General features: G+C 39.7%; 1 long non-coding RNA gene across 1 annotated transcript; it reads right to left on the bottom strand.

The window, feature by feature from the left end:
• Nucleotides 1-4,312: 4,312 nt before the first annotated feature.
• LOC120437899 lies at nucleotides 4,313-11,529 on the bottom strand. The gene is made up of 7 exons (XR_005611485.1): nucleotides 11,516-11,529; nucleotides 10,426-10,515; nucleotides 9,376-9,507; nucleotides 7,926-8,030; nucleotides 7,328-7,478; nucleotides 6,550-6,675; nucleotides 4,313-6,377 (listed from the first exon to the last, which is right to left on the bottom strand). It is a non-coding gene; the product is annotated as an uncharacterized LOC120437899 (long non-coding RNA).
• Between the last annotated feature and the right edge of the window lie 245 nt (nucleotides 11,530-11,774).

Below are 11,774 nucleotides of genomic sequence, written 5' to 3'. Positions count from 1 at the left end.
GTTGTTTAGAAGTGTTACAGACTGTGAATGACACAGACCTGTCAGTTTCATGTTTGTCTGTAACACAGCTCAGGGGCTCCATGCTGAACGCATCCATCCAGTGTTATTGATCCAGGACTAATACCAGCATTGGGATCAATACTACACAATCACATGTGTCCACGTGATGGATTTGACCAGCTTTATTCATTAATGATCAATCAACTTATTTACTGCATCTGAGTCCAGCTTCATTTAAATGATCCAACCATGAAAATGACATCAGTCCTACAGAAGCACTTAATGCTAACAGGAAGTCATTTATTAAGGTGGAATAACACAGAGACACACAACCACTCACAGTTAACCTGACCCCACTAACTGCATGTGTTTGGACTGTGGGAGGAAGCCGGAGTACCGGAGGGACGCACACAAACACGGAGAACATGAAGCACTGAAACAAAGATGGTGGATTTGACCTCAGGACCAGGTGCGTAATTTCTAGGGGGTTACGGGGTCATGACCCCCCAATAATCAGATCCAGCCAATATAATTTCATCATTCCAGTTTATAAAATTATGAATTAGCTTGATTTTCTTTAATCGTTTCAATTATTATCAGCAAAATAGTTTCATGTTTAATCATCTAGTAATGTAACCCCGCCTCCTCCGCTGCATACTTGGTATTACCCAACCAGCTTTCTCCACCAAACCTTCACTGTTTGCTGTATGTTTGTTAGCGCAGTCGCTGGTGCCAGAGACTGCCAGTGACTTCAGTCTGAGGGTTTGAAGTTTCCATGTCTGTGTGATGTGTGGTGTGAAGGCTGCTGGTTAAACTGGGACTCACTGTTTAAAGCACTGAGTGCTCATAGAGAGATGCTCCATGAGTCCCAGTACAGACTACAAACATGGTGGAAACTTAGCTTTGATATCCACACACTCTGCACGTCTGTGAGTAACTGTGATGAAGATGTGCAGAGATCTGTGTCCAAACAGGAGAAAGACTGTAAAGACTCTGTGCTTCTAACAGCCTCTGTTAACATATGTGAGGCTGTTTGTTGTTGTTGCCATGGAGCTTTTCACTGTTTGGGTCAGCAGGTCATGTGATCAGGTTTGTTCTGCTGGACGATGGTTCAGTGTCAGGGTTTGTTTGCATTCATCAATAAATATCTAAATAAATCAAAGACTCCATGTTTGTTCTTTCATCATGTGACCTCTGCTCATCCATCTCTGTGAGTATCAGGATACATTTAGTTCATAATACACAGAACAATCAGAGTTATTACCTGTAATAAATGTGAAAGATTCCTGCAGTGATAACCAGGCAGGACTGAAACACATCCAAGCTGTCACCATGGTAACAGCACCGCCCATCCACAGGTGAGGGGAGGAGCAAAAAGAGGGACTTTCACCATTTTATACTAAAAACACTCAACTAATGTTTCTAATATGAAACAAATAAGCCCACATTAATGTGAGCATTTATTAAATAATAATAATAATGATTTCCTCCTGATCTCATTTCCATAGCAGAGAAAACTGTGGTGTATATTGAGGTGGAGGGTGTGGTCTATGGCTCAGGTGTAGAGTGAGGGTGGGGTGCACCACAGCAGCATGCTGGGACTGCTGAGGGTGGAGGAGGGAGTGATGATGACATCAGAGCTCTTGGCTGGTTTAAATCGTACCTTTCTGAAAGGCCCTTCACAACCTAGAAATCACACAGGACCATTTCTGCAAGTGAAAAGTCCTAATTGGAGGAAAATAATTGTGTAGTTTGTGCGACTGTTGTTTGTAAATGAAGAATTGTCCCAACTACATGTGCTGCTGACCTTTGACCTTTTCTTTAGGTGCACAGAGGAGTCTGTGGAAACATCCTGAGGCAGTGCTACAGATGTCTTCAAATAAAGTGGTGTATTATCCATGTTTTCTATGGATCACATCAATATCCTGATCTAACGAGCCCCTTTTTGTGGATTTTAGAGCCTCTGACTTTTGCTGCGCTCGCCTCATTTCAAGCACAAGAGCAAGAAGTGGATGAAGAAATGGGGCGAGTGGGGTCAGTGTGGTGCATGTCAGCTGTGCTCATGCTTTCACAAAGAACATGTGTATTCATTGGCAGCATTAAGGTGCACTTTAGTCTTCATAATAATAAAGTATTGTGACTTTATTATTGTGAATCCTCACAGTCATGTTGCAGCTCTGCTTTGCTTTAAGAAAATGTTCTACCAGGATGTTACTTTCCTAAACGTGTTCTCCAAATGTTCCCAAAGACTTTGTTCTAAGTAGTTCTACATGATGAAACATTCACACTAAGTTTAAGAAGGACACACAAACACCATCTGTCCTTTCATCATGTGTACAAACGTGTTCAGATGTCAAATGTACCGTGAATGGATGCAAATGTGGATCGTTCCAATAAAATGAGACAGTTTTGTAAGTGGATCCCAGTTTGAAGTTCATTGAAACCTATAAGAACATGTTATTCAAACCAACTTTATCCAACAGGAAGAAGCATCAGGGGAACAGGAAACATTCAAACATGTTTACTGTAAGAACTGCACAAAGGAAGGAAACACAATCCTACACACGACCACTTTAAAATGGACATTTAGCTTTTCAAACATCAGGGAGTGCTGCAATAACAACACTGTGCCCATTCTGATCAGTGTTACACACTTTCATTTTCTAGCTGTGTCACTTCCTGCTTTTTGGATCAGATAGTTTATCCATGTCCACAAATGTTTGGCTGCATATTTGTATCATCTATATTTTCCAGTCTTCATACAGCCGATATTTCATGTGGACTCCAATCTGCCACCTGCCATCACGTTTTCAGGGTTCATTCAGTGTTGAAATGTAGGACAAACAGCAGCACATGTTCTCTAAATGTTTGCAGTCATTTTAAATGAAGCTGATACTACATGAGACATTTTGCACATTTATTGTCTTTGAACAGAGAATAATAAAGCCATCAAACATATACAGGCTGTGCAAATACAAACTTCTGTGGTGCATTTGATGACCTGCAGAGGAGAACAAGTCGGGCTTTTCAGCCCTAACACAACCTCTTTGTTCTCAATACTACAAAACCTTCAAAGGCTGATATGCAAGTTTGCATGAATCACCAACACAGTTGTGTTTGTTTCTAGTATAGTTATAAATAAGCTGATCAAATATCTGCTGACTGATTAGATCCAGTATCTATTACAGATGAACTGGATATCACAGCATGTTGTTAATCCGTCATATCAAACTAAACAGTGTTGCTGGTGTAAATATCCTCCAATAAAGTCAGATGAGGGCTGCTGTTGCCAGGTAACGATGATGTCACACTGGATCTTCTGATCTTTAGCATCGTAGCGCTCGGAGTCTGATGTTGGCTCATGTGTTGTCATACACCAACATGACGTTCTACTAGTCAAGGCCTCACCTTAACCCACTGATGCTGATCACACAGACCCACTAATAGAACTGTTTGATCAGGTTTATGCAGCGTCACCATTAATGTCACATTTAATCACATTTACATTACAAGCCCACTACAACCATTATCAACATTTAAATTACATTATACATCTGCACTAATTTAACGTATTTTAACCTGATTAGTTTTAACACCTTAACAGTTCATTCCTCAAATCAAACAGGATATTTGACCCTCAAAAAATGTACCAACACATAATTTTGTAATTAAAATATTTATTTTTCAGCTTTTACAAGTGAAATCAAACAAGTGTGTTTAACAGTGAAACCGGAGTGGAAGCTGCTCATATAGAGTCCAACCCAGGCTAAAGTAAGTTGAGTAGAGCAGCATCATCAAAGTGTCGGCTCTCTGAACACGGTGCAGGATCGCCATCTGCAGGACAAAACTAGTTTTTCTCTTCGTCAACGTCAAGATGACATCATCGTACAGGAAAACATGCAGATCAGGTGACATGACTGTCTGAGAGGCGGAGTTAAACTGTGGCAGGTAAGCATGAGGAGGAGGAGCAACAATATGACGCTGAAACATCATCATTGCATTATACAGTTTCCTCTCTAACTGGATGCAGCTGTGAACAAGAACAGCTGTGGAACCAGAGTCCTGAGTGTCATCTATGGATGAATGCAGGTCAGTGTGCTGCTGGTGGAGGTGATGAATCACAGCTTTTCTTCAGCTGCTCTGGTCTTCAAATGTAAGCCAGCGAAGGCTCTCCTTTTTAGCTCCGTTGGAATATCACCTTCTTCTGTCTGATTCATGAAACAAACCTGACAAAACAAAAACAGCAGCAGTAACAGTAAATCGTACTTATGAACTCACTGAAAATCCACATTTGAACTCTACCTACTTGTTCATCAAGGCATGAGTACAAGGACAAGGAGACTTCACAGACATGTTGAAATTGTCCTTGTGATGTGAAGACGGTGGACTGTGGTGGCCACTGCAGACTGTTGGACTCTGATACAATCTTCTTCAGTCTCTGTTAGAGACGTGGGTTTACTTGGACAGCCGTATAGCGACTCCCTGTCTGTCTGGAACAAAGCATTTACATTCAAAAAGACATTTACTGAAAATACAAACACCAACAACACATGCTATTTTATTATTTATTTTATTTATATATTATTATCATTTGTTCATATTTATTTTCAATGAAGATGACAACCAACTGTGCTTGAATCACTGAATTTACACCAAGCACTGCAGATATATTTTAAGACTTCTACATTTTATAAAGAGTGAAAAAAAATGCTTTGTGTTGTCAATAGAGACACATTAAACAAACTTTGCTCGATGACAATAAGCAGAGTTAAATCAGTCCAATAAGTGTGGAGCCCTTCCTTTAGAACGTGTCTGCGTAGGTTCTCAGTCATCCAGGTCATGATAGTCTAAGAAGCAACCACACCTTCCCTGCACAACATTTTACAAAGTGAAATTTGTTTATTGTACAATCAGCAGTTTAACTACAGAATCTTCTTTGCAGGAGTGCGGTATCTGAACTAAATATCTTTACTGTGAGGAAGTGATGCAGAAAATACAACGTTTCCCTCTCTGTGTCAATGAAAACGTGCTTGTTAATATCAAAGGCTCATCATTATATTGACATAATGAATATAAATAACAGTAAACAAAACAAGTGCCAGGATGTTTTCTTTTGACATTGAGTAGAGCGATCCTTTCCTGCCCGCAGCATCAGCTGACCTCTGACTTCCTGATCAAGGTCTCTCAGCGTTGACTGGAAAATCAAATCGGACTGACACCATCTTCTTGTAATGTGGTCGTGTCTGTCAGCTGTTTGAAGAGCACTCTCTGTTTGCTAACATTTGAACTCTTACTGTTGGAAATTCTATCAACAAAACACTAAATTTAGTTTAATGCATGAGGCTGTTGCAGGGCCTTAAATAGAAATGTGTCCTACCTGAGCTGGTTAAATTTAACCAGTTTCATGACATAATTCCTCTTCCATCTGGGAACTGAATCTAAATACAGGAAGTAGCTACTGTCAGCTTCGTGAATACCCAATAAGAAGCAAATCAGGACAAATCAACAAGCCTTTGGGTCTCATTTTCAAAAGTGCATGTTTGGCAGCTTCTGTCTATCTTTCCATCCACTCTTGTATGTCTTGTTCTGAAATAGTCACTAGGACAAACATGGAAGAGAAAAATACAAAATTCACTTGCAACTACAAACAGACGTTCCATTAAAGCCGGGTTACCCGGGGACTCTTTCAGGACGGCAGAAATAAAAAAACAGAAGGTCCAGTCGAGTCATTTCTTTGTGACTCATGCAGATCTTCTGAGAAAGGACCAGAACCTCTCCATGCCTTCTCCATCTGTCAGCCCAAACCCAGGAAGCCTTCATGTGCTCTACATGATCTGTGGTTAACACATATTTGCTGTATACTGTACAGTATCAAAGTATGGACTTAATAGTGTGCGCATGTACTTGGACGACATGTGTGTCTGTTTGTGTACATTGACCAATAAATCATAGCTGGCACTGCAGTTTATGTCCATAAACATGGACAGCCAGGGAAACACCTCGAAGTATTCCTCCTCTGTTTTTCTGATAAACACCAAGCAGTGTTTTATAAATAGAAACACAACACTCAACATCTGCACATTCAAAAACATCTGTTTCCATCACAAATATACTTCAAATGCTATCTCTTATATAACCAATCCATTTAAAACTATGACTTATTTAGGAGAGCACCTCACTAGTGATGGTGCAGTGACACGAAGTTTCCTTCAACATTTACTCAGCTCAGCTGGTTTGGAGCTATTAGGATGTGACAGCAGATATTCTTCTTCATCTTTGTCTCTTACAAACATGATGTTTCCATCCAAGCGCTTAGTAATACTTTTTCTTCCAAGGCCAAAGTCGGCGTCCATGCTCACAATCGTTGTGCCATCAGTCTGAAACCAACACTGCTTCATCCATTTCTGTCATTGATGGAACCAAATCTTATGACAGGATTATTAACTTGGTTGGTATCAGTGAGACGACTCAACATCAACATTTACTTCATGACGCTTTAACAATAATGCTTTTGAAATGATTATATGAACTTCTATAAACAGTTGTAACCTTTGGACATGCTGGGCCTGCTGTCCCATCATCAAATAGATTACAAAGACCAGCTGAGGTTCTGCGTCTCGACTGGTGAAACTGGGAAACTGATTCTCCTCCCAGAGCTCAGTAGAGCCTGTTAACCTGTGGTAGAAACAGTAGAAGTAAAAGGGTTTGATTTATCAAACACTGAGGTTCATTTACAAGTGAAATTCAAGAAACTCAGCAGGAGACTGTTTAAGATCATTTTCTAAAGCTCAGCATCTTGAACCATCTTATCAGCTTAATAGATACTTGCGTTTAATGTGTATTAATGATGGAAGTCATTAGATAACACCTCAGAGACTGAACACCAACCCACTCCAGTGGACAGAAGAGGAGAAAATATGATCTAGTGTCAACATGTAAGGACTGTTCAGCCTGAACATTTTTATATACAGAAATGTGTCAAATGCTGTTAAACTGTATGATCTGCATTGTGTTACACTGAGGAATGACACTCTAGTGTCCTCAGTTGTTGATGAAATACTGAGATATGAACCTGCTGTTTTGAAGCTTTAAGACTAAAACATTATTGTATATGAATGAAGACAACAATTTTTTTTGTTTTTGGATTAGCTAACAGAAACATGAGTTTATATCAATCCCTGATACAGCAGCATAACAGAATGACTCATTTCTGATATATTAAGACATCAGGCTGGAAAATGTTGAACTTAAAGTATTAAATGACCTCCAGAAAAGTCCAGAAAAGTCCCAGTCACAGTGTTTCCACCGTAAAGTGTTGCAAAATTACCTCAGCAGAGACCTGCACTCTAAGGAGAGATGGTGAAACAGCTCAAGGAGAGCTGCTGAAAGGCCGTCTGAGGCTCGTCCGCTGTAGCCAAACCCCAGATTTTAAGAGGGTTCACAGACACAAACAGTAACTCTGCAGTTGCAGAGCTGACCTACCAACAAGAGGCAAAGATAAGAAGTCCTTCAACATTTGTTTTTATGAACCTCCTGAGACCCACTGCATATGGAGACATGGTGGTGATGGTAGCTCCATCTTCATCCTCCTCTTTCTAATATATCCACTAACCCTCTGTGCACATGTACAAACTGTCTCGCCCTCTTAAACTTTCAAACCTGAGCTGTGCCTGCCATGTACTCATTTTCCATTTTGGCCAGTCCAAGCATTTAGAAATAAATAAATACCAAAAACACCATTTAAAGATAATTCTTCTTTTCTACTTATCAGGTCCGACTAATCAGAAATATCTTGGAGAATGAACATTATATCCTAAACTTGACCTCAGATCTATGAGGTTAATGCAGTCATTACATGGGCATATTTCCATTTAAAATGAGATCAGAATTGTTTTGCATTAAGTCATAAATCTGTAAGAACAAACCTGTGTTCACAAAGATGTTTATCTCTCTTGTGTTTACTGCGTGGGTCTGTGATCCTCTGGTAAATGTAGCTGTAACTCAAGCCAATCCGTCTCATAGTAGGCTTCCTATAGAGAGAAAGAAATCTGAAATTATGAATATAGATAATGATCAGCTGCTTACATTCCACTTTTCTAAAAGGTGGAGAGATTTTTTGTATTTTTTTCTAATGCAGGTTTTGCAATATACACGAGTACTGCTGTGTTCACACACCGATGTTCTCCATGTTCTTTGCAAATAATGCAAATGTTTGTGGATGGTGCTGAGGATTTATATGACATCTTTCAGTGAATCCCACAGGCTGAGTTCTTCTCTCTTAGTCTTACTGTTTGCTATCTCTGAACCAAAAGTGTTGCAAGTCACATTATCCATGTCCTCAGCCAGTGGTGTGACTGGTGTGGGGACAGGTGAACCAGTCTGACTGAAGCTGGGAGGCGAGGACTTCAATTTTAGATATGAAAATGTAACTGCACCACTTATGGTCTTCACTATTATTTTTATCTTGTTTGTCCTGAATTGGACATCGTTCTTCAGTTTGGACATGATACTAAGTAGGAGAAGACAAAAAAGACTAAACCTGGAGACTTTTGGTCTGCAAAGCATCAAACTTAAGGAGAAAGCCACTAGTTTAATACAGTACATGCTTTACTAGCTACAACCAACTGTACAGCAGCCATTTTAACATGAAATCATTGATCAATAAAGAAATAGAAGAACACTACCTTCATTTCTGTCATTGGCAAAACCTTTGGTCAAATACAAAGTCATGTCAAAATGGCTAATATGTTCATTTTTTAGCAGGTTCACCCACACATTTACACAGGTTACAGCAATAGGAGTAATATATGAATGTTAACTTTACCCAGCTGACTTCAATATATGACCAAAAACTACAAAGTGGAATGAATTGGTTGGACTATATGAATAACATTGATGATTTTTAATTGTGAATTATTAAAAGGCCAAGCTAAATAATTTTAGAAAATAGTTTTAAACAGCACGCTGGGGCAGCAAAAATGAAGTCATAATAAAACTTACCATAGTCATTTTCCACACAGTTAAGATGTTTAATGTTTAGACACACCTGTAATGCTGTCCTCTACATGGGTATTGTTAAGTAGCAGCCATGTGTAAAAAAAAAAGAAAAAAAAATATAAAACAGTTTCGGTTTTGTACCGGTTTGTATCAAACTGGAATCTGTCTGTACTGGATCTGGATTCATCGTCGTCCCTCCCAACAGTGACACAGCAATTCGGCTCATGAATTGGTGATAACGAGCTACTGGGCCTGCTAGCAGGTGCAGGAGGACCAATCTGAGCCACAGTTATGGGGCTGATAACTGCTAATAACGTCCATTGATGGACTGATAACATCTGAAGCAGGTGACACAAAGAATCTGAGGATAGGACACACCTGATGCTTCAGATCCCAGAGAAGAAGAAGGACACGTTTGTAGGAACCTTTGGATCGCTGTGATGTCATCAGCCTTTGAAGGACTCTGTTACAGGAAGTGACCTCAGTCTAAACGTCATTGGTGGAGCTGAGCTGATGGACAGCATCAACATGTTACTGCAGCTGAAAAGACTCTGACTTTCCTCATGGATTCAAACATTTATCATTTTAAACTCAGAACAAAATGTTCAAACAAGTCAAAGATGTTCCTACATCAGGGAATAAAGACAAGTTCCACACATACTGACAGCTCTGCAGTGACACGTTCAACACAAATAACATGATCCAGGTATGAAGCTCAAACCCAGAAATAAACATCACTGATGTGTCCGTTACAGGGCTGATGACATGACTGCCCTGTCACTGTACAGGGACTTTGATCATAAATGTGTGTTCATCACATTAACATAAGCTCAGATGTGTTCTTGTAGAACAGCTTCATCCTTTTATTTTAGCTGGCAGCTCAAACAGAGCTGGGAGCTCATAAAAATATAAAAACAGAATTCTAAGAGCCTTTAATAACTATTGTTATTAACTAACTTTTAATAAATATGATACTTCTAGACTAAAGCAGCTGGTCTGATGCGTGTGGACATCAAAAGCTTCAAATAACAACAATGTTTTTTAAAGGTCACAGGAGTTCAAAGGTCAGAGCTCCTGTGGGTCTGAGGGTGGCCTCACGCTGGAGAAGGATGAAGGAGTCTGACCTGAGCCACTGTTTGACATGAACACATCAGCACTGCTACCAGTGAGGCTAACGACAGCCGTCAGCATCATTTCAGTGTTTCATCATTTAAAAACACTTCCTGTCACTGTGGTGGTTACAGTGACATCATGCAGTTTGTGTTTTGACCTCCAGAGGGCGACAAATCAGCACAGACAGAGAGCTCCATTCAAACTTTGCTGCCATCAGTAATAATTCTTCAAGTATAATCATCAGTGTTTGAGCAGTTATGATATCAGGGACAATCTAGACACGTGTGACAATACTGAACATGTCACATGACACACCTTAAACATCATGTGATCCACTCTCAGTCTGCACTTTCATTCATGACTTCAACAGGTTGAAATGAGCTTTGAACAAACATCAGTTCAGTGCTGAAATATTCAAAGGAAGAAGAGCAACAAAGTAATAACAAATGTTTGCTTCAAACAGGAAAACCAGAAGAAATAAAATCACATTTGGAAAACCTGCTCGAGTTTTGGGAGTTTCCGAGGTGCACCTGAACGCAGCACACACAGTTTCGCTCCTGATTGTGAAAGAGACCTCACGCAACTCTATGGGTGTTTCCTTCCAGCTCAAATTTAACTTTCTCTGTCCTGAACTTCCTGTTTCTCCTGACTGATGCTGATGTCTCTGTGTGAAGCTCCATGTGAAGGCAAGTGAAGCAATCTGTAATGTTTTCCTGGCTAACATCAGCTGTGTGCAGCTTAATTCCAGCACAAATCTGCCGCTCCATAGTTCACGGTAACGGACTCAGCGTATTTGACCACGGAGGCCGAGTGTTAAACGCTCTTGCTCCTTTTATTGTTTGTGCTAATGTGTGTGTTAATGTAACCGGAGTACTCCTGCGTAGTGTTTGACAGTGAAAAGTAAAAAGAAAGAAAAACCTAAAAGTAATTAACTTATTCGCTCCAGCTCCTCTCCCACAGGGGAATTTGTTACATTATTTTTTATACATTTATACATATTTTTACATTTAACATAAAGTACGAACTTACATGGAACATATTTGACACAAGATTAAAAAAACAACGACACAAAATTCGACATACCTGACAAAGAAAGGTAAAAAGAAAGAAAGACCTCCAAGTAATTAACTTGCTCGCTCCAGCTCCCACAACCAAACACAAATAGTAGGTAGGAAAGAGGGCTAGCTCAACCCACCACAACTTGTAATTTAGCAAGAATTATCTGTTCATGCTAGCATTGACGGTGCCTATAACACATGTGGCACACACGTTCTACACATTTACAGCATTTAGCAAAGACAGGCATAATAACGACAATAATTAAACAAAAAAGATAATCAGAAACATCAGGGTGGCTATACACCATATGTGTGTTGTACAGTGTTGGAAAAGAAATGGCACGAACCTCTCCCACAGGGGAATTGTAGAAAAGGGGACAGGCCAAAGAGGTACACTGTATTTATAGGGTTGCACCAAAGAAGAAAAGCATGAGGAGGGGCTTTAACTGATAATGAATATAACTACAGGCTTGGAGGTCCTAACAGTCAGGTATAAAAGGAATGGTTTGGGGTTTAGAAAACATTTTGTGTAATTATAACAATATGTGATTTATGAGCCGATTACATTAACATTAAATCACTCTAACAGGTGTAAGTGATTATTTC

The sequence above is a fragment of the Oreochromis aureus genome, linkage group 3 (assembly GCF_013358895.1).
Source record: "Oreochromis aureus strain Israel breed Guangdong linkage group 3, ZZ_aureus, whole genome shotgun sequence".
Lineage (NCBI taxonomy): Eukaryota > Metazoa > Chordata > Actinopteri > Cichliformes > Cichlidae > Oreochromis > Oreochromis aureus.
The sequence above is the reverse complement of the archived record's forward strand: the minus strand, read 5'-3'. Positions and strand labels throughout refer to the sequence as shown.